Source organism: Stegodyphus dumicola, chromosome 9 (assembly GCF_044657685.1).
Source record: "Stegodyphus dumicola isolate Sdum_Otavi_A_Nest chromosome 9, ASM4465768v1".
Classification (NCBI taxonomy): Eukaryota; Metazoa; Arthropoda; class Arachnida; order Araneae; family Eresidae; genus Stegodyphus; species Stegodyphus dumicola.
The window spans coordinates 121,669,421-121,691,259 of NC_140776.1; the positions used below are offsets into that span (position 1 = coordinate 121,669,421).

The 21,839-nt window shown below is 32.8% G+C and overlaps 1 protein-coding gene across 3 annotated transcripts in view; it reads left to right on the forward strand.

Annotated features, from left to right (window-relative positions):
• Positions 1 to 3,315, forward strand: part of tn (tripartite motif containing protein thin) — a 73,140-nt gene extending 69,825 nt beyond the window's left edge. For all 3 annotated transcript variants that reach the window (XM_035352802.2, XM_035352804.2, XM_085824031.1), the window contains exon 6: positions 431 to 3,315. The gene's annotated coding sequence lies outside the window, so the exon portion shown is untranslated. The remainder of the gene's footprint in view (positions 1 to 430) is intronic.
• The last annotated feature ends 18,524 nt before the right edge of the window (positions 3,316 to 21,839 follow it).

Genomic DNA, 21,839 nt, shown 5'->3' on the forward strand with positions numbered 1-21,839 from the left:
ACGTCACAAGTTCAGTATCAAGGAAGCCACTGATATTGAAGAGCAAAATAAAATTAATTCATTTATGTTTGTTTTTATAGTAATTATAATTTTAATTTTTGTGTTTAAAGTTTCAAGCGTAATGTCATTATTTTTTCAACAAAATTTATTTTATTATTCACCAAAAAAGATTTTTAAAATGAAAATACCACTGACTCGAAATGTCTTCTTAATACACACGTTTTGGCTGATTATGACCCGCAGCTGAAACAGCTTACTGATGCCTGATTTATGATCTTAATTTCAAATTTTTAAATTTATATTTATATATATATAATAACCATTTTAGGCGGCTGGCTCACAAGCGCGTAGTATATTTAATAGTTTTGCTTTTCCTTCCATTAGTTACATTATTATTATTATTATTATTATTATTTTCCTGTTGTTTCAGATTTCTGACCTGTCATCACTGATTATCCCATCTCCTGGTGCCACCTGTCAGAAAGACCGCACATCAAGGGCGACATTCTCAAGTCTTCAAAGAATCGTGCTTTCTTGTCCTTTCTTCTTCCTTTTCCAAAGCAATGTAATTAATATTTATGTATTATTTTGGTATTCGCTGTGTGTACAAAGTGCTCGAGTTATTCTGGACGAAGAACCCCTATTTATATTTTGAGGTAATCATGGCTGTGTTCCACAAACAGACTTTCCTTTGATTTACCTCAAAATCTGGTTCCTGTGTTATTAATATTTTCCTTCTTTGCCTCGGGTGTGATTTGAAGGAAGACGCTTGAGGGTATAAGTGTAAGTGAAATAAGACCGGAGTAAACGGAACTGTATATTATATATACAGTTTCCTGTTAACATCGTGTCTTCTAGCCTGTCCTATTGGTGGAAAAAATGCTTTTTTAGTATCCACTGCACTGTAGATGTGCCTAATATGTGCATTTCGTGCAGCAGATGTATGAAGTGTATGAACTCATGCAGGCCTGTAAACAGAAATTCATTGTTTATTTAGTTGATGATCTCCAAACTGTGACAAGCCATACGCGATATGTAGAACGTGTCAGGAACTTCCTTATACAGTGGTGCCTCATTATATTATACATCATTAATCGGTTCAAGATCCTTCAGCGTTCGAATTTGAAATGAAAGTAAACATTAACTCGTTGCATTTTAAGAAAGAACAGTACTTCTGCAATTAATTTACATAATGATATTTTAATAATATTTTTAAATTCTGGTGTTCGTAATTTTACATTAATTTAATGAAATTCTAAATTTAAGATTCTATAATAATCATTACTTTTAAATTTTAAAAAGTTCTTCTTAATTAGAAAGCAATATAATTTAAAAGTAAAAATCTTCTAAGTTACCTCCTCAAGCTATAAATTAAAAATAAATAAATGAATAATCGAAGGAAGAATAATACTTCTGCAATTAATTTACATGATACTATCATACTGTTAGATATAGTTGATAATTATAAGTATTTTCTGAATTAACATTAAACTTTACAAGATCAGAAAAAAAAATATGCAATTAGTTAAAAAATATTGCATTTATTTAAATAAGCTTTTTTTAAACCTAAAGACGAATTTATTCTGAAAACGACCTATCTAAAATTAAAAAAAAAAAAAAAAAAAAAAAAAAAGTTATGGCTTGTTTTTGAGCTAGTTTGGATGTCATTGTTATAGGATGCTAAACCTTTTATACGTACCATTATCGTAATTGCTAGTCTGGTATCAGCCTTTCAGCTATAACCAGGTTGTCGTACGTAAAATACAATTTTCATTATAAATTCACAGGAATGAAATAAAACCGATGCATATAAACTTAGTACCTGAAACCTAAAGTTGATAACTTCGTTCCTTTTTTTTTTTTATATTCCTCTTTTTTTTTTCTTTTTTTTTTTTTTCTTTAAGCTTTCGATTTTGAAATAGGAATGATATTTCTTCTAGACTTGGATTTATTACTCTCTGAATTCATGTTCTCTTCACTTTGTACTTTCCATTTATACTGTGATTCTAATTTTGTTTCTCCTAATTTATCCTCTGTCATTTTAAAATCACGAAAGAGTGTCTGTCATTGAAGGAATTAGAAACGTTTCTGTTGTTGATATTGCTCATACCGAAACAAGTCCATGAGTAATAATGGATAAGCAGATGATATAGCTCTCATCAGTTACAAACTTTGGACATCAGCAGACATGCCTTTATTCAGCTAACTCTTACTTTGGATTCTGTTGAGAGGACCCTGGTGCCAATGTACTTATAAGTGCCCCCACTCCAAATGAACATAGACTTTCATGCCTCGCTCTATACTCGAATATTGTTTTTCGATCTGGGAGCAATGCCCATTGAACCCCAGACTGAGCAAGCTGCAGGGACGTTTCTAAATTAATCATTTAGCATTGAAAATATAAATAAAAAAAAAATAAATAAATAAAAAAAGAAACAGAAAATGAAAAGAAAAGAAATCAAAGAAATCAAATTAGTTGGAAACGTAAGCTTTCAAACATAATTTTCTTTTTCCTTTTTTTAATAATATAGCTTTTTCAAATCTAGTATTAGTGTAAAAATGGGATTCGTAAAATGTAAGTTATAAAATGTTGCTTTTTTTTTTTTTTTTTTTCAAAATTAAATTCTCAAAATCTGATATTTAGTCTAAAAACAGATTTAATTTCCTATGAAAATCTTCTACAGCTAAATTAGTAGCAAATAAACATGAAAAGAATTTAATCTTAATGAAAGAAATCGTTTGGCTTGCACTTTCGTCACAAAATTCGAATTTGATTTACTTTCGGTTTGATTACAAGTACTAAGCAGTTTAATTCTCGTACAGTATTCACAGAACTTAATTTTCCTTCTTTTATGTCTGCCGTTTATTAAAATTTTAATTTAATTTTAAGCATTTTAATTTCTTAAACTAATTCGATCATTTTACATACATTAACATTTTGAAAAACAAGAGAGTCCATTAAAGCAAATTTATAAATAAAAAGGTTTTTTTAAAAATATCTAGTACTCTAAACTTCATCCTGTTTCTGTATCTTCCTGTTTCAAACACATCTTGTCCAAGGGTGTTCTAGGTGTCAACGAAAAGGATGCACGAAAGTTGATAAATACTGTTTTGGATTGTCTTTGTATCGGTTTAGTTTTAACTTATCCTGTCCTATACCTTCTTTTTCTTTACTCTGCTGTGTATTTCCTTATGATGTATCAACGGTTCCCGTGTAAAGAATTGTAAAACACCGTCTGGTACGAGTGGAATTAGTACATGTGTATTTTATAGAAGTTATAATGATTTATGCTTAAATAAAATACTGAAAAACGATTTCGCTTTTTTGTTCTTTTATCTCTGCAATGTTAAACACAGAAGAATCTGTATATATGTAACGTTTGAATGTTTCTTGCAAACGACGGAAAAAGCGATGCACTTACAGCCACCAACTTTGAATACACTTACACTGGTGTGCAAAAATTAAGGACGAAGTCGAAAAATTAGCATATCAGCTGAACGAAGAGTCAGAGCGGACAGAAAGACCAATCAGGAGATTAAGTAAGGTGATGTACGGTAGCACATGCGCAGATATGCAGGTAGAAGTAATAGGGGAGTGTCTGAGTAGTATAAAGCATGTTGTCGGTTAAGATCAGTATTTCTGGCAAAGAGATTGCACGCCGTATAGCAGTTAAAATCACTCCGAGTTGCTACCTCAGCGAGAAATGGCGAATAATCAATCTGTTAGACGACATCTGGACGCTTTTACCCAATGATTTAGTCGAATCATTGGGAAGTTGGAGGAAGGCCGCAGTGTGACAAGTGTGGCTGCAGAGTTCGGAATTGCTCACAGCATCGTTTCACGACTTTGGAGACAATTTCAAACTACAGGAACGGCTATCCGGGGGTTTAGTAGTGGTCGTCCACGAGGAACCACACCCGAAGATGACCGGTATATTGCCTTACAGGCCAGAAGAAACAGGCGGCAGACAGTGGGAGAAATCGCTAGACACACGACACAGGCCACTGGACGACAGATATCGCGTTTTACCGTGGCCAGAAGACTGCACGGTGGTGGTCTGTTTGCACGACGCCCTGCACGGTGTGTACCTCTAGCGCCTGCCCATCGGAGAAGGCGTTCTCTGTGGAGCCGGGAACACCTGAATTGGAGAGACAATGAATGGGGACGAGTACTCTTTACAGATGAGAGCAGATTCAGTCTGAGTAGCGATTCTCATCGCATACTCATCTGGAGAGAGCGGGGAAGCCACAATTGTCCCTCGAACATTATTGAAAGCGACAGGTATGGAGGTGGCGGTATTCTCGTTTGGGGAGGCATCATGCTTGGTAGTCGTACAGACCTTCACATCTTCGACGCAGGTTCAGTCAACGGCACCCGTTATTGTAACGAGATTCTTCTTCCATATGTGCGTCTTTTTAGAGCGCTATGGGTCCGCAGTTCCTTTTCATGGACGACAATGCACCATGTCACAGTAGCTGCCGAACAGCTCTTAGAGAGTGAGGATATTGAACGTATGGATTGGCCGGCACGATCTCCGGATCTCAATCCTATCGAGCATCTATGGGATTTTCTAGGCAGACGCTTGGCAGCTCGTACCTTACCACCAGTAACGATTCCGGAGCTTCGATTGGCGCTGCAAGACGAATAGGCAGCAATGCCTCAACAACTCATTGACACCCTCGTTCTCAGCATGGGCAGACGCTGTGAAACCTGCCTAGCAGTCAGGGAAGATCATATCCCCTATTAAAGACCGGATGTTTCTTGCTGGACACCCATCACAGGGATGTTTCGGCCTTCAGTCGCATTTCGCTCCATGCTACTTTTTCAATAAAGCTTCTTTTTATCCCTCTGATTTCTCTTTTAGTAAGTGTTGCTTACATTACTCATGTCCTTACGTATTGGGGATCTTACGGTATTAAATGTGTTGATTTGGAAATCTTTTGTACAAAGTTATATTGAAAAAACCGTCTCGTCCTTAATTTTTGCACACCAGTGTAGTCCTGCAGCCGAATATGGGCACCTCAAAGCCCGAATCTTGAATTTCGAAGTTTATTATTATTATTATTATTATTATTTTATATTTTGTTCGAATTCAGTAAATTATGATTAACAAATTCAGCAATCTAAAAGCAAGTAGTGGCAACCATGTTCGAAATAAATTATTTTTTATTTCCGATGCGCCAGACTGTTGCCATTTGGCAAAATGAAACATGTTTTTTTTTTTAAATTTTAATCAGCAAATTCAATTATTAAAAAGAATGTGTATTCATTAGTAGCTGAACTCGTTAAAATTTACATATTTTTCATACCTTCATACAATATTTACATATTTTTCTTTGTTATAATAACTGTCGTAGACGTCTGGCTGCGTAAGCGGTTAGTATTACCATTTTAGGCAAGCCCATAAAAAAAATCTAACTATGATTTACAGTAAGACCCCGCTTAACGCTGTTTCGTTTAGCGTTGTTTCGGTTTAGCGATCTTTTATTTCAACCCGGGGATTCTCCGAAATTGTGCGCAGCGCTAGGTTTCCAAATAACATATCCGAAACAGTGTAGTTGTGTTTCTTGCTTGGTGGACGCATTTTTATCATTTGAAACATTTGTTGACATTATTGTAAGTTTAAATTTGTATAATACTATAACGATTAATACAGTGACAAATATTATGATCTTTAGTTTTTATCATGGGTGATAATAAAAAACAAGAAAAGAAAGCAACCAGAAAAAGCATTTCACTGGAAACTCAAATGCAAGTGATTAGAAGATTAGATTCTGGTGAACGTCAATCTCAAATTAGTGCTGCATTGATTTTGGCAACTTCAACAATAAGGACAATTCTTAAGAATAAAGAAAAAATACTGTCATCGGCAACTGCAACTACGTCAAGCTCTGCAACTAGAATTACCCGTTCTAGAAATAACATTATAGAGGAAATGGAAAAACGACTGTCTATATGGATTGACGACGAAATTGAACGCAATATGCCATTAAGCCAATCTATCATAATGCCTTCTTGACAAAAAGGCAGAAAATTGGAAACCCAGAATAAACTGAATGATCTGACTGAGAATTTTATTTGTTTTTAAAAGTATATGCGTTTATATTGTTTTTATTTTTGTAAGAAATAAATGTTTGATTTTATTTTTATTAAAAAAACATTATTAAATTTAATGCCTAACCATTTTTTATCCGTCTTCCCCTAACCCCATTATTTACATGTTAAGATAGCCTCGCTTAGCGCTGTTTCGCATTACGCTCTACTTCGATGGAACGTATCCCCCGCGTTAAGCGGGGTCTTACTGTATATATATATCTTTTTCTCATGCATTACTTAAAACACCTTTCTATTTCTATTCTGCTCACCAGTGGCCGAGCGGTAAAGTCGCTGAACACTGGTAGTTCGTCTCGAGGTCCGAAAAGTCCTCCACGAAGTCATCCCTCTCCATAAGCAAATAGCCCTCGAGTGCTTTTCCATAATGAAATAAACCAAACCAAACCTATTTCAGTTCAACAACTTCAGGTAACAACACAGGGTCGGTTTGGTAAAACCCCGTTTAAGAATTCACTACCAATAATATTTTTTGAAGCATAGTTGTGCAAAGATGTTTCAGAAGGAAAGTGCGACTAACCATAAACGCGGAACAATCGGGTTCCACTTATTTCAACAAAGGAATGGCAGCTAATCAAAAATTCAAAACTGATTTTTTGATGCAGTTCGTTATAAAGCCTGTCTTAACTAGAGCGAAATTTAATTATTGTCGGCGCCGTTAAATGTGATCACTTTTTTCCAGGATTATCTTGATTGCATTAACCGAAGGACAACATTAAACGATGAGAGAAAAATGTGATTTACAATGGCAGTGGAATTTAACTACTAATTTAACATAAATATAACCAGACACTTACAAATAGGCACTTTCACAGTATTTTAATTAAGAATAAGAAAAAAATATTTATAAACCGTTCAGAATGTCTTTTATAATAAGAGTCTAATTATGAACTGCTCATAACATTTCTGGAAATTATTCGATCGATGCCAAAGCTCTAATCTTAATACTTTGAGAGTATCCCTCGCTGGAAGAAAACATGACAATATAAAATTAAAAATAGACAAAAAAGACAAACTGAGTATGCATTTTCATTGATTCCTCCCCTTTTTTAAGGAGCAAGCAAAAGGGGAGGATTCTGCAGACTTTTTAAAAATTTTTTTAAATCCTGAAATAGAGGGACCTATATCGACCACTTTCACAATCTAGGATTGCTTTTTTGCATAATTTTAAATTGATTGAAATCGAAACCCAGCTCTTTGCTATATCTCTTATTTGGCGACATTTCTCTGTCACTTGCCAAATTTTATAATCTGTTTTGACCTCATTTGACGATTTCACTTCAGTTAAAAAAAATATACTGTTATTGATCATATTAACCTAACTGTTGATCCCAGTAAGCGGAGTATTTTCATTGCTTTCGTATACAAACGGGCGGCATTTCGGCAATTGGATAACAATATTCGAAAGATAAACATTAACCGCGATCACATTAGCGATGCAGTATAATTAATATAAAACAAGAACATAAGCTAACACTGAATAATTATGCTTTACAGATTAGTATTAGTTACAGCAATTACGTATATGCGCATACGTATGTCTTTCGAAGAACTTGCACGTTTCTTGTAAGTGAGAAATCCAAATACTGGGTTAAGAAAACAAACAAGATAGTCTTTAAGACAACAGTTTTGGTCATATGAGAACTTTCAGTAAAAGTGCTAAAACTTTTAATTCTTACAAGGGCTTTCTGCGGAAAGGTTCTAATTATTATTGTTGTCACTAGTATTCTATTAAAGTCCTTTACCATCTGCAGGTATTTTTTAAAAATAAACTTGGCTCAGAAAATGGCAAAAATGACGATTTTTAAAGTTACGCTCTATAACAAAAACATCGACGCACCAAGAAGGAGTTGTCCGATGCAGACAAACAATTGGTGGATAGAAAGATTATGTACAGAATCGAAAATGACTAAAGTTTCAGGACAATTGTGAATGATTTATTTCAGAGTTACATAGTTACAAAGTAACGTGTTCAATAAGGTGTTGACCCACCTTTAGCCTGGATGCAAACTGCCACACGGCGTGGCATAGACTGACAAAACTCGCGAATGGTCTCCTGCGGAATTTCTTGCCAAATTTGCTTCAATTGTTGGGCTAGCTCATCAACATTGCCTGGTAGATACAGCCGCTTTCCCATCATATCCCAGATATGCTCGATGGGAGATAGATCTGGTGATCTGGCTGGCCAAGAAAGTGTTTGACAAGCTGTAAAGCAGTTCATAACAAAACGTGCCGTATGTGGTCTGGCATTATCTTGCTGAAAAATAAGGCCAGGGTACTGCAAAAGGAACGGTAGCAAAACAGGTCTCAGAATGTCGTCGACGTACCGCTGTAATGTAAGCGTGTCTCTAATGACAACCAGAGGGGTCCGGCTATCAAGGGAAATGGCACTCCTGGTTGAGGAGACCATAACTTCTGGTTGAGGGCCTGTGTGGCGTGCAATAGTGAATGCAGGATCGGCACTCTGCTCTGGACCTCTGATCGTCACGTCACAGTTGGAAGCGGGATTTGTCGCTAAAGACTATACGTCCCCAGTCAGCATCATTTCAACCTGGTCGAGCCAAGCACCACTGTAATCTGGCTCGACAGTGTGCAGGCGTAGGTGGCAGGTTGCTTAACGGTCTGTACGAGCGTAGATTTTGCTCTATCAGCCGTCCGTGAATGGTCATGGCGGGAACTCGTGTGTGGTCGCATGTCTAATGATTGATAGCGATGAATCAGGCGCTGTGACAGCTGATCTGATAATCTGATCTCTGTCCTCTCGATCTGTTGTAAGACAAAGCAGTTGGTCTCATAACAGTTCGGGATGTTGTGGCCCTAGGTCGACCGCTATCATCATGACGCTGAAATCTGCCATTGCCACCCATTCTTGCCAGCATCATCTAATCTCCTTATTGCTTTGATTCATATGACGAGCGATTTTCTGATTTGCCTAACTTGCCTCTTTCAATCCAATGATACGAACTCTTTCATACTCTGACAGTTGCCCGTAATGAGCTTGAATCCTTCGGCGAGGTATTTTTTTCAGTCGTTGAGAATTATCCTAAATCGTAATACAGCAGAATTTTTTAACAACAGTTCAAAAACAGCTTCTTATGTACATCTGCTGGGTGCGCAGTTCCGATGCGCTGGAGATCGCACTATTCATTCATTGGACACCAAATTTTAATCATTTGCATATTTCGACGAAACATTTACGCATACGAAATTTCAAAGCAGTCGGATGATTCCACTTGGTACGTCGATTTTTTTTTTTTTTTTTTTTTTTTTTTTTTTTTTTGTGATAGAGTGTATATTGGAACTTAATTTCATGTCTTATTAAGGAATCAAGAAACTGTATGCATTTATGTATGCATATATGTTCCTTGGATTATGGATAAACAATGGCTTATACAGCCATCAAATTTTAATATATGTGTAATTCTTTAAGACTTCATCAAAGATGAAATAGCGACTTAACACCCCAGCCCGGCAGCATAATTCACAAGTGCAAATTAGTATCGCCACTGAGGGAGGGGCTTCAAAAATTGGCCAATGAGCTTCTATTGTTCTTGTGACTCTGGATCTTTGAAACTGTGCATAAGAGGGCATGTCATTGCGTATGTTTTATTTTGCATTCGTTTCGCAATTATAAATGTATGGCGTATAAATGCTGCTGCATTTTAGTAGAAAATCTCGCTGTGCTTTCATTTTATAAGTTTTTTTAATCGGCATATATTTCACTTTCGCGAAACTTATAACGCAATAATATTCGGATTAATGTTCGGGGCATATTATTGCTTTTTATATCGAGAAAATGAAGCTACAATTAGCTTCGAAAATTATGCGTTTACTAACACCTGCAGATTGAGAGAATTCAAGAGTATTATTCAGCTGAGAATAACTGGAAGTGTTACAATGAATCTAATATTTTCTTATCTCGATGCCTGCATTCCTTTGATTTTGAGAGTGTAAGATTCAAAATATATATTGTGAATGTTCTGATTATACCTATTGTGAACAAACACTAAAAATTATATATGAAAAAATTTTAATAAATTCGTTGTGAATAAGATAAATTCATTCTGTTTGAAGAGTATTTCTCGAACAGTGCGTATTGTCCATTTTTAAATGCATTCTTTCAGTGAACAGTTATTAATATGAAATTTAATACACTAAATGTGCAGGAATGCAAATTAGGAAAGTTCACTTTGAATAAAATTGTGCATTAGCTATTATTATAGTATAGACTGAATAAAAAAGGTAAGACTTCTTTTACTTACATATATAATTATGCTTATAATTGATCTCATTTTGCACTGAAAATTTTCTCAAGAAATCTTGGCTACGCCCGCAGCCACAGATCTCAGCCAATAAATTAAACACGACTCCAGAGGAAAAATGTATTAAATGTGATAATTTATTTCTATTTGTCTCTTGCCAAATGATACTCAGACATATCTCTATAACATCTTTTTTCAGCCACGTTTAGGCAAAAAGCAGTGAACATTCTTTTCACCAGACTTTTTAAAATGTAAATCTTGGTTTATTGTTGCTACAGATATATTTAAAATCTTTGTAACTGATATGTACGTCGAGTTGTTAACACAGTCTTCAGAAACATCAAAAACAGTGTGTGCTTTTTCTGGTATTTCGAGTTATTTGAAGGCTTCTTGCCGTATAAACACAATCCTTGCAAATTTTTAGCTTTTCGATTTAATAATGTTGTTAATTTTGCATTTCAAAATTTCAATATCACGCGTTTCACAATTGTTTTGAATTGCGGAACAAGAATAATTTTATCGGGAATATTGATATTTCTTGTTTCAAATTACGATGGCTCATATCTTTTTTTCGGACATGTGTTTTTCAATTTTATTTGAAATATTAGTTACTAAATATCAGCAAATGTTATAATGACTTCATTTTTATCTCACATTATTACTGATCATATTTTTTAAAAACCTGCTTATTTTGAAAAATGTTATTAAAACCGTTTCTGGTTAAAAAAGAAATTAAATTAAATTGAAAATTTCTGAAAATAAATTCATGTTAAGTAATCGGGTACGTTAAATAAACAGTTTATATTTAATGAAAACTGAAAATAAAGGGATATTTAGTATTTCGTTGGATATCCTTTAACTAAATTTATTTTTTTCATGAGCTTTGACTAAATTTCCCATTCCAGAAGCAGGAAAATATCCTCAAAACATTATGCCTCTACCCCCGTGCTTTAAAAGCAGGCAAAAGGTTTTTCAGATTAAATGTTTCACTCGGCTTTCAGAACACTGGAATTCAATTATGGCGCCTATATATATTAAATTTTGACTCGGTCTGCAAATATTGTTCCAATATGATAAATCTGTATATTTTAATTGCAGGCATATTTTAATTCATTTTTGCTGCCGAGAAAATTGTCTTCTTGCTCATCGACTTTTATATCCATGTGCTTTAATGAATGTGCTTACAGCTTCAAGATTAATTTTTATCGCAAACGTTCTTCTAAATCCGCTGCAGGTTCGTTTCAGTCTTGTTTGATTTTTCATAGAATAAATGTCCGATTCCTTAGTTTTAACTTGGAATATAGTCCAGACTTTAATGCAATTTCAACATTTTCCTGCAGCTTCAGGTGCTTTATAATATCAAAGATAGTTAAACTGATGAATTATTAAATTTATAGTGGAGCTTGTCATTAATTCATAGCGTCTTGTCATGATATGGACCTTTTAATATTCATATATGGAACTATTAATATATTTTACTAAACAAGAAGTAATTTCCAAATGCAGACTATAATTCTAGTAATGTGTTTTTATTTGAAACAAAAAATTATGACAAGAAACATGTTTGTCAAAATATAACAACGAAGCTTTCGAGTGGCCGAATTATTATATGAGTTACTAATTAACATTTTTTAATAAAATATTTTATTACAAGCAATATTTTGATGATATTTTTTTTTGCAAGAAACAAAACTCAAAAGAGATAAAAAAAAATAATATTTTAGAAAAAATTCGAAGCATAAGTTTCGATATTTACTACAAAACCTATATAAATAAATTTCAAAAATACAAGTGTTTGAAAACAAATATGAGCCATTGCATATATTCTTTTCAAAAATTTTTACTTTATAACCATTTACATATTTTTCCCCAATCTTTTTTAAAATCTTTCTAAAAATGTATTAACTCCAGTATAATATGATTTCGAATTTTTCTAAATTGTACAGGAACATAACTCTAAGGCGGTTTTTTTTATTATTTTATTTTTTTAAATTATGGAATTAATTATTTGAAATGAGAGGTAAAAAAGCTTGAAAATCTTCAGTCCTATTGAATTACGGATTTTGTGAAAGAGCAGACAATGAGATTACTAAACAGGGCGACACTGCCATTCTAAGATTTTACATTTCCTTCAACCTATTTGTGGGTGCAGAGCTTTTCCAACTGAGAAGCAGATAGAAACAAAGAATAAGAATCTTAGCATTCCAGATGTTCGTCTCATCATAGCCACATTCGTCGTTGCGTGGCGAAGTTGACTTCAAGAATAGAGCCTCAGCCATTTTACTGAAAAGAACGATAGATGAAACTACAACTATTATTTCCCTTCTACTGCAGGGGGAAACCTCTGCAATCTTTTTGCCTCGTGAGCAGTTTGAAATTATAACAAAATTTAAGCTTAAAAGAAATAATTAAATTTATATTACTTGCTTAAAATGCATCTCTAGATTTTTCATGCTGTGTAAACGTAGTGTTAGGTGGATGAGCAAAATATACCCATTAAAAATATAAGAATTACTTACCTACAAGTATAATAGCTAAAAATTACAGGATGATATTATTTTAGTGTGGCTCTATTAAAGATACCAAACTTACGCGTGAAGAACCTTTTTATTGCCAATTGTATGCAATATCATTAATTCCCATTTTAAAAGGATTAAATAACTTGAATGTATACGAACCTTTTTATTGCCAACTGTATGCAACATCATTAATTCCCATTTTTAAAGGACTAAACCTGAATTGTATACGACTCCGCTTGAAACTTAATACAAAATCGTTATTGGAGATATACGGCGTCTTATGTTCTAGCAGGCATCAGTTTTATGCATTTTGTTTCATATTAAATAACAAGTGTTTCTTTCTTGATTTTTGTCATATGTATGTTGATCTAATACCCGTTTCAAATTTTAATGTTCGATCTGATAGCTTTTTTTTTTTTTTTTTTTTTTTTCTGGACTAAAATATCTGTTTTGCGATTTCCATGATAGAACAACTTTTCGTAAAATTTCCAGGGGCACTGATTTCCATTCCTCTTCCACTATTCTCTAGAGTGGATGTGTAACATGCCTTTAATACTAGGTCGAATTGAATTGAATACTTTCCCACACTTATTATTTTAATTTTCTTTGCATTGACGGAGCCAGGTTTGTATATTTTTTCTCTTCGTTTTCGGTATGCCTCTTTTGTTGCAATCATTTGGCTAACTCATGATTCATAGTTTTCAAACAAATGTCATTGTCAAACTGCTTTGCGTTGATGTCATATGCACTGGTAAAAACTGGTGAACATTATGTTTTTTAGATTTTTCATATACAGTGTCTCAAAAAAGTGATGGGACACTTGTGCTTTACAAAAGGAAACTGCAATAAAATAAATTTAAACAACATGTAAAATTTTTTGTGGGTGTGTTTCATACTTAAATTTAGTAACAATTATTACATAACATACATTTTCTCAAAATATTAAAATATTAATTTAATAAAAATACAATTGTTTAGAAAGGAGCAGAAAATGGCTCACTTAAGTGATGAGACACTACGTACTATGCAACAAAAATCGTCTGAAGTAAGCAATAAAAATATCTTTTGGGGTATTTATTTTTACTCAAAAGCAATTGCCAATAATTTATAAAATCGTCTTCAGTATTTCTCTCCAGTTTGTTTTGGAATTTTTGTGTTTTTTAGCTCTGTGCAGCCATGAATGCTAAACGAAAAGAAACTTTGCCTGGAATTTGAAAATTATTTATTAATTTGCATATTGAACGTGTAAAATCTATTAGAGAAACAACTGAAACAGTTAACTTCAGTTATTCAACAGTTTTCAATATCATTAAACGATATAAAAAGAATCATATGCTTCAGGATAAAAGATTTGGCCGGCCATCAAAGCTATCCAATGGAATAAAGTGAATTATCGTTCGAAATATTAAAAAAAAAAAAATCCAAGAATGAGTGCTCCTAAAATTGCTGCTGATTTACAAGCATTATATGGAGTAATTGGTAATCCTGAGACTATTAGAAAAGTAATTCGATCTGCGGATATCACGGTAGAGCAGCCAGGAAAAAATTCTTCGTAAGTGAAAAGGATAGAAAACTCAGACTGGCTTTCGCAAAATCCAACATAAATAAGAATTCTGATTACTGGAATGAAGTAATATTTGCTGATGAGAGTAAATTTAATATATTTGGTTCTGACGGTAGAATCTTGGTGTGGAGAAAACCCAGGGAAGAATTTCGCAAACAGAACTTGGTGCCAACAGTAAAACATAGTGGAGAAGGAGTTATGGTATGGGGGTGTATGCCATCCGCTGGAGTTGGTAATCTCGTTTTTATTGACAGTATAATGGTTCAATACAAGTATATTGACATTTTAAATCAAAATTTGAAATCTTCAGCACGAAAATTGAACCTTCATAACGATTTTAAATTCTACCAGGACAATGACCCCAAGCACAGTGCTTTGAACGTTAGACTCTGGCTGCTGTATAACTGTCCTGAAATAATAAAAACACCCCCACAATCTCCACAATTAAATCCCATAGAAAATATTTGGCAAGAATTGGAATCAAGAATTCGCAAACACACCATTTCTTCAAAACAGCAATTAAAATCGGTGCTTCAAGAAGAATGGGGTAAAATCACTCCAGAAATCACAAAAAAGTTAGTCGAATCCATCCCAAGAAGATTAAATCATGTTTTAAAAGTAAAAAGAAATCCAACAAAATATTAAAAAACCTTTTAAAAAGTAAAATTTTTGGATAAATATTTGATGGAAAAGTAAGTGTCCCATCACTTAAGTAAGCCATTTTCTGCTCCGTTCTAAACAATTGTATTTTTATTAAATTAATATTTTAATATTTTGAGAAAATGTATGTTATGTAATAATTGTTACTAAATTTAAGTATGAAACACACCTACAAAAAATTTTACATATTTTTTAAATTTATTTTATTGCAGTTTCCTTTTATAAAGTACAAGTGTCCCATCACTTTTGTGAGAAACTGTATCATAAATCTTGCATAATTATTTTACTTATTGCTGTTACAGATGTATTTAAAGACTTTGCAATTGATTTCTGAGTCAGAGGATTTTCTGTTATTACCAACGACTTAACACTTGTAGAAGAAATGCTTGATGACTTTTCCCTTTCAGATTAAAAATGTTGCTTATTTTACACTTAGAAACTTTAATTCCATACATTTTACAAAGTTTTTGATTTATGGAATAGAATTATTTCTCTTAGGAAAGCGCTAAAGAATATCTTTTAATCCACAGCTTGTTTATATGCGATATTTTGAAAGAAGAATAAATTTAGAAGTAGCAGACGATATTTCTCATTTCAAATAGTAAGCTTTTGTCAGACATGTTTATTCCAAAACAACTGCCAAACAACTCTTTTTTTTTTAAATCTTTATCTAAGTTACTCTAGAAATGTGTAGACACCCTCTGTAAGTAATAAAAAAGGACAAAAACATTTTTGTCATTATGAAAAATATTTACTTGTGCACATATACTCTCTGTAAGTAATAAAAAAGGGCAAAAAAATTTTTTTATTATGAAAAATATTTACTTTTGCCCGTTTATAACATTAAAACAAGAAAACTAAGTAGCAAGTGCAAAGATTCAGAGATTCTAAATGGTATTGACCAAACTTTGCTGAAATTCAGGCCAGTTAAGGTAAGTTTCATTTCTTGTTTCAGATTCACAAAAATAATATTTAGAGTTGTCATCCATTAAAAGTAAGTAAAATTTAAATGAAACTAAGATGCGTTTGAGGACTGTTAATATAATCTTACATACAGTGGCTCCCAAAAGTGTTCGTACATTTATGATTTTCATTGAAATAGGGCTCTAACCTTTAATTAAAAGTAAACTTTCTGAATAAGATTTTAATAATAAGATCTAAATCTATTCGTAACAAAATTACACGAAATATTTTTAAAATATAGCGAAACTTTATTTTTAAGAAATTAATAATCAAAAAATGATAAACATTTTATCTCACAAAAGTCTTCGTACACTGAAATATTTTTGGATAAAATCAAAGTTAGAATTATCGTTTGCCGCTTTTTTAATTTTTCATTGTGGTGGCATTTAAAAAATCGTTTGCTTTAATTTTTTATTGTTTACTTCATAATATTCCATTTATTATTGAAAAATGGGTCGCAGTCGTACAGAAATTACAAACAGCATTCGAAAATTGATAATTTTTCACCATAGTAGTGGTAAATCAATTCGAAATATCGCTAAATTAGTTAATTTATCCCATTCTACAGTGCAGTATGTGATAAAACGCTTTAAAGAAAAAAATCGGATTGAAAACAAGGTAAGAAAGGTCGACCGAGAAAGTTGACTAAACGTAATGAGCGATTTATTATTAGAAAATTTGTAAAAAAAATCACGTTTGAGTGCTGTAAAAGTTTCTGCAGAATTTAATGCAAAGTTTTCTACTTAAATTTCACCTTAAACTGTTCGACGAGTTCTCAGAGAACCTGGATTACATGAGCGTGCTGCCCGTAAAAAAATTTTTGTTAGTGAGAAAAACAGAGAGCTTAGGCCTTTCATTTGCAAAATCAATGATAAATACACCCGAAGCGTACTGGAATAATGTTCTATTTGCTGACGAAAGCCAATTTAAGATTTTTGGTTCCGATGGTCGAATAATTGTATGGAGGAAAAAAAAATGAAGAACTTCATTCTAAGAACTTAGTTGGAACAGTTAAGCATGGCTGTGGAGATGTTCTTGTGTGTGTGTGTGGGGGGGGGCATGACAGCATCAGGACTAGGTAATTTGGTATTTATTGATGGTATAATGAATCATTCTCTTTATTTAAATATTTTAAGAGACAATTTAAAATTATCAGCCCAAAATTTGGGTATTTTAAACAACTTTATTTTTAATCATGATAACGATCCTAAGTATACGGCTCTCAACGTTCACCTGTAGTGTCTCTATAATTGTCCACAGGTTTTAAAAACACCACCTCAATCGCCAGATTTAAACCCCATAGAACATATTTGCAAAGAGCTGGAGGTTTACGAAAACACGACATCAAAACGGAAAGCGAACTCAAAGCAGCCATGATGGAAGAAAGAATGGCTGAACATTGATACAGAAATTACGAAAAAAAAAAAAAAAAAAAAAAACTAGTAAAATCTATTCCCAGACGTTTAAAAGCTGTTGTAGATGCTAAAGGATATCCTACTAATATTAATTTAACAAAAAATGAAAATAATTACTTATATGTCAAGATTTTTTTGAAGTGTACGAAGACTTTTGAGAGAAAAATGTTTGTCATTTTTTTATTATTAATTTCTTAAAAATAAAGTTCCGCTATATTTTAAAAATATTTCATGTAATTTTGTTACGAATAGATTATAGATCTTATTATTAAAATCTCATTCAGAAAGTTTACTTTTAATCAATGGATAGAGCCCTATTTCAATGAAAATCATAAGTGTACGAACACTTTTGGGAGCCACTGTATCTGTACAAAAGTTTTTTGTTAGAGTTGGATTTTAAATTTTTATGCAAACACTAACATAGATGTTAAAAAAAATAAAAATCTGAAAGCTTTCAGATTTTATATAACGCCCAAAGGGGCTATTTTGCTAACGTTTTGTGTCTTACCTTTATTTATTAAATATCATGTTCTTCGCACTTAACCACATAAAATTCAATTCAACAGAAATATTTCAAAACAGAGAAAATATTTACAAACAGCATATTTTAGAATTTCCTATAGACAGTCTCGCGCACTGGAGATTTTTTTTTTTTTTTCGTACAGTGTTGCCGCTGCTCTATTTAAAATCGTTGAGTTTGTTAATAAAATATCCTTTGATATGAAATAGACAGTAAAACAAATTCAAAATTCAGGTCTCCAGTTGCCCACGTTCGGGTGGAGGATTACGTTATTCAAAATTTGATGGCTCTAGGCACCGTCGTTTTTTAACACTGCGAGAAACTCACGTAGATATTTCATTATTTAATTTCTTTAAATATAATACAGGGCGATAATATTTGATGGCAACAATTTAAAAAGTGATTCACCGTTAATAGTGAAATGACGCAAAATGTCGTTTCAAGACTAATAGCCCATCTGGACGGATGCTCGTTTGGGATAAAAAAAGAAAACTTCATACCTGAGATAGATAATAAAATGTTGTTCAAAATTATCTTTTGTTAATTATCGTAGTGTCTTATAAGTGAGCATTAAATGTAGGATTTAATTTCTAAAAACAGAAAACCTGGAGCCCTGTAAAAAACTGTCAGGATAGAGGAATAAGATTAAATAAATAAATAAAATCATTTATTATTAAAATAATTAAATAGTCATAATTAAAATTCAGTAAAATGTAAAGAGATAAATGACAATTTAATAAATTATTAAATATGTGGTTAATAATTAAATAATAACATAAAATACTGGGCCTTGACTTATTTAGGGCTCCAGCAGAAATTACGGTTTCACCCAAAAACTAAGAAATTGCTACACCAGTCTCTGGTTTAATTTAAGCTCTGAATATACAGTATGTACTACTTCAAGGGATGATAGAAACAGAGTCCATTCTTTTTCCAGTACATCAATGAAAAACGTTAAAACGGTTAAAGTACCACTAAGAGAATGGAGCGAATGCTATAAACAGTAATAGAATATAGAGGAAATTTTAACGGAGAATGTGTTAGTGGGAAAACAAAGAGTGAAGAGTCCAACACTCTCTGATCACAATCTCCTGTCGATATAATTCTAGTTGTCAAGCAGTATGTAATAGAACAAATTTACTCTGAATCCTAGAGTTAGTTGAGAACAAAGTTACAATTTTCGACCCCCGTATTTGGTTACATTGTTCCAAAAAGCCTGAAGTTGCTCTCTAACGAGAGAAACCACTAGCAAACGAAAAATTTATCCGCTGACATAAAATCATTGCACTTCCTGGAGAATAAACTATGTGGGTGAGGGCCATGTTTGTCGCGTGGGTGATGACTTTTCTTTCCATAAAAGGCTCAACCTCCGTTTAAGGGTTTGTTTCTCATGAAAAGAAAGATATGCATTCAGAAGAATTATGAATTTAGAATGCATTTAGAATCGACTTTTAATTTCATTTTATTACTAAAAATAAAATTTTCGACATGAAAAGATTTTTTTTTTTTTTTTTTTTTTTCTGAAATTATGGTTGGTTTATTTAAATAAAAGAAGTGCTCAGGCCTTTTACTTTAGGGCTCTGGTGGGCTCCGACGTAATTGAAGCGTAATTACAAATATGAATTTTTAGGTAAAAATATAGATATTATTTCAATCAAAAGCTAAATATGGCAGATTTAAATTGCTTTAAAAATGCACAAAATTATTACAAGTAAATATATATATTTCATGTCTGTATGTGCGTGTATGCAAAATATAAAATTTGAAAGACACTTAATTGGCAATAGACATTTAAATTTCTAATTAACACACAACCTCCTTCAACGCATGCCTCCCTGACGTCGCCTTTTCCCTTCAATATCTGCATTGTTGTAAACTTTTGCCCACTCGCTATTCAGAATTTCCGAGCTTATAAATAGAACTGCAAGTAACTACACATCCTCCGACATGCGGTTTCCCTCCTCACTTACACGTATCCGCACTGCCTATTGCGCTTCATGATTGTAAATTTTTAAATACTGTATATTTCCCTTTCTCTTGTGTTGCCCGGATTGGACACGGTTACCTAGAAGTTGACGCTACTTTCACAATGGGAAACACTCATCTCCCTCGCCACCTACCTAGATTTTCTTCTAGTGCTGTGGATGACACCAGATGAGGGACGATTCTAGCTGCTTATAGAGGCAAAGTAGCTCTTTCTTTTCATCATTCACGACTTCCTTCAAGAGACAGTACAGCTTAGCCAGTAGAGCCCCGGAATAATACTGCAGTATCGCAGTAATCAGCCTCTTTATATTTTTTCGCCTTCCTACTGGAAATGTGTCTCTTAGTCTCTGGTAGCTATTCTACATTACTTAGGACGTAATTGCGTATATAAAACCGTGGGGCGCGTTAGCATCCCTAACCAGTTAAGGAGCTATATGCTAAGCAATTCGTCATGCAAAAATAAATTATGTGTAACTACCAAGCTGGTCAAGCTTCTTCCAAAATTCCATCCGGTCATACCCTGCGGTCTACGCATTTCCAGTCAGCTACGCAGCAGTTTTTGCGGCCATGACTAAAAAGTGAATTTATTTTCATTTTCCGCCAAAACTAGCGAATGATTTGACTTTTTAAGTCCTTTTAAAATAAATTTTGAAATTCCTTAATTTGTAAAGTTTTTCTCCTCGTATTTCTTTGAAAATTATATATATATAGATAGATAGATTGTTTTCAATTGGTTTACTTTGCTACACTGACAAGAAACTTACTGTTATATTTAGAAGATAAAAAAAAGAACTTTATTCGCATGTTTCTACCACTGCTTCCTTTTACTCATAGGCAAGAATTTTGTTGCAAAGCGGGAACAGGAATATACATTTCATATTCAAAACAATCATAATTTCGAATTATTTTTAAAAATAAACGGGATTTTAATAATTTTAAATAATATTACTTGTTACTTTTGCGCCGGTATTTAAAAGACTGAATGAAAAATAATACGGATATTTCATATGTAATTTGATGATCAATTTCCTGAAAACTTTTTAAAATTTTTTAAACTACTTTTAAAATGTTTCTTAGTAAATTCTTTTTTGAGGTGGTAGTCTCCAATCTGTAGTTTTCAAAGTCAGTTATTGATTTTTATTTTTTATATCAGATATATATATATATAGAGAGAGAGAGAGAGAGAAATAATTTAAAGTAAAGTAGAAAGAACCAAACGATAAAAGACCTATGTGGTCAAATACTTTGCGCATTTTGTGCTGCAAAATTAAAAGAAAAATTCTAGTACGAATGCTAAAAAGCCGCTGAAATACTGTGGTTCCGTAAAAACTTTAACATAAGCAAAATAAGTAGCAATGAAATGTGTTATAAGAGAAAAAAATAACATTTGATTATTTACAAGTAAAAATCAATACTAATAGTAAGCAATATTCTAATCTAATTAAGGTATATTTAAAACATTAGTAAAAGTATTAACTAATTATTCGAGTTAAAAATAAAAATTAAGAAGTGGTAAATGGCAGATTAGCCCAATTCGAACTTCATTAAGGCACGTCAGGGGAAATATTTTTTAATGAATTTCGAACTAAGCTAACTCCATCACGCGTTTCGCCGAAACAGACAATTGATAACTTTTTAATGAATTAAATAAACTTTGTCAGAATCTTGAGTCTCAATTCTCTGTTCCAATTTCCCGACGCGTCCGCTTGAAGAAAGACATTAAGGTGTAATAAGGATAATAAATAAATAATGGAATGGAAATGCCGATGTACAGAATAAAATAAATAGCGATGTGCTATTAGTGAAAATATACAAGATCTTATGGGTGGACCTGCTAG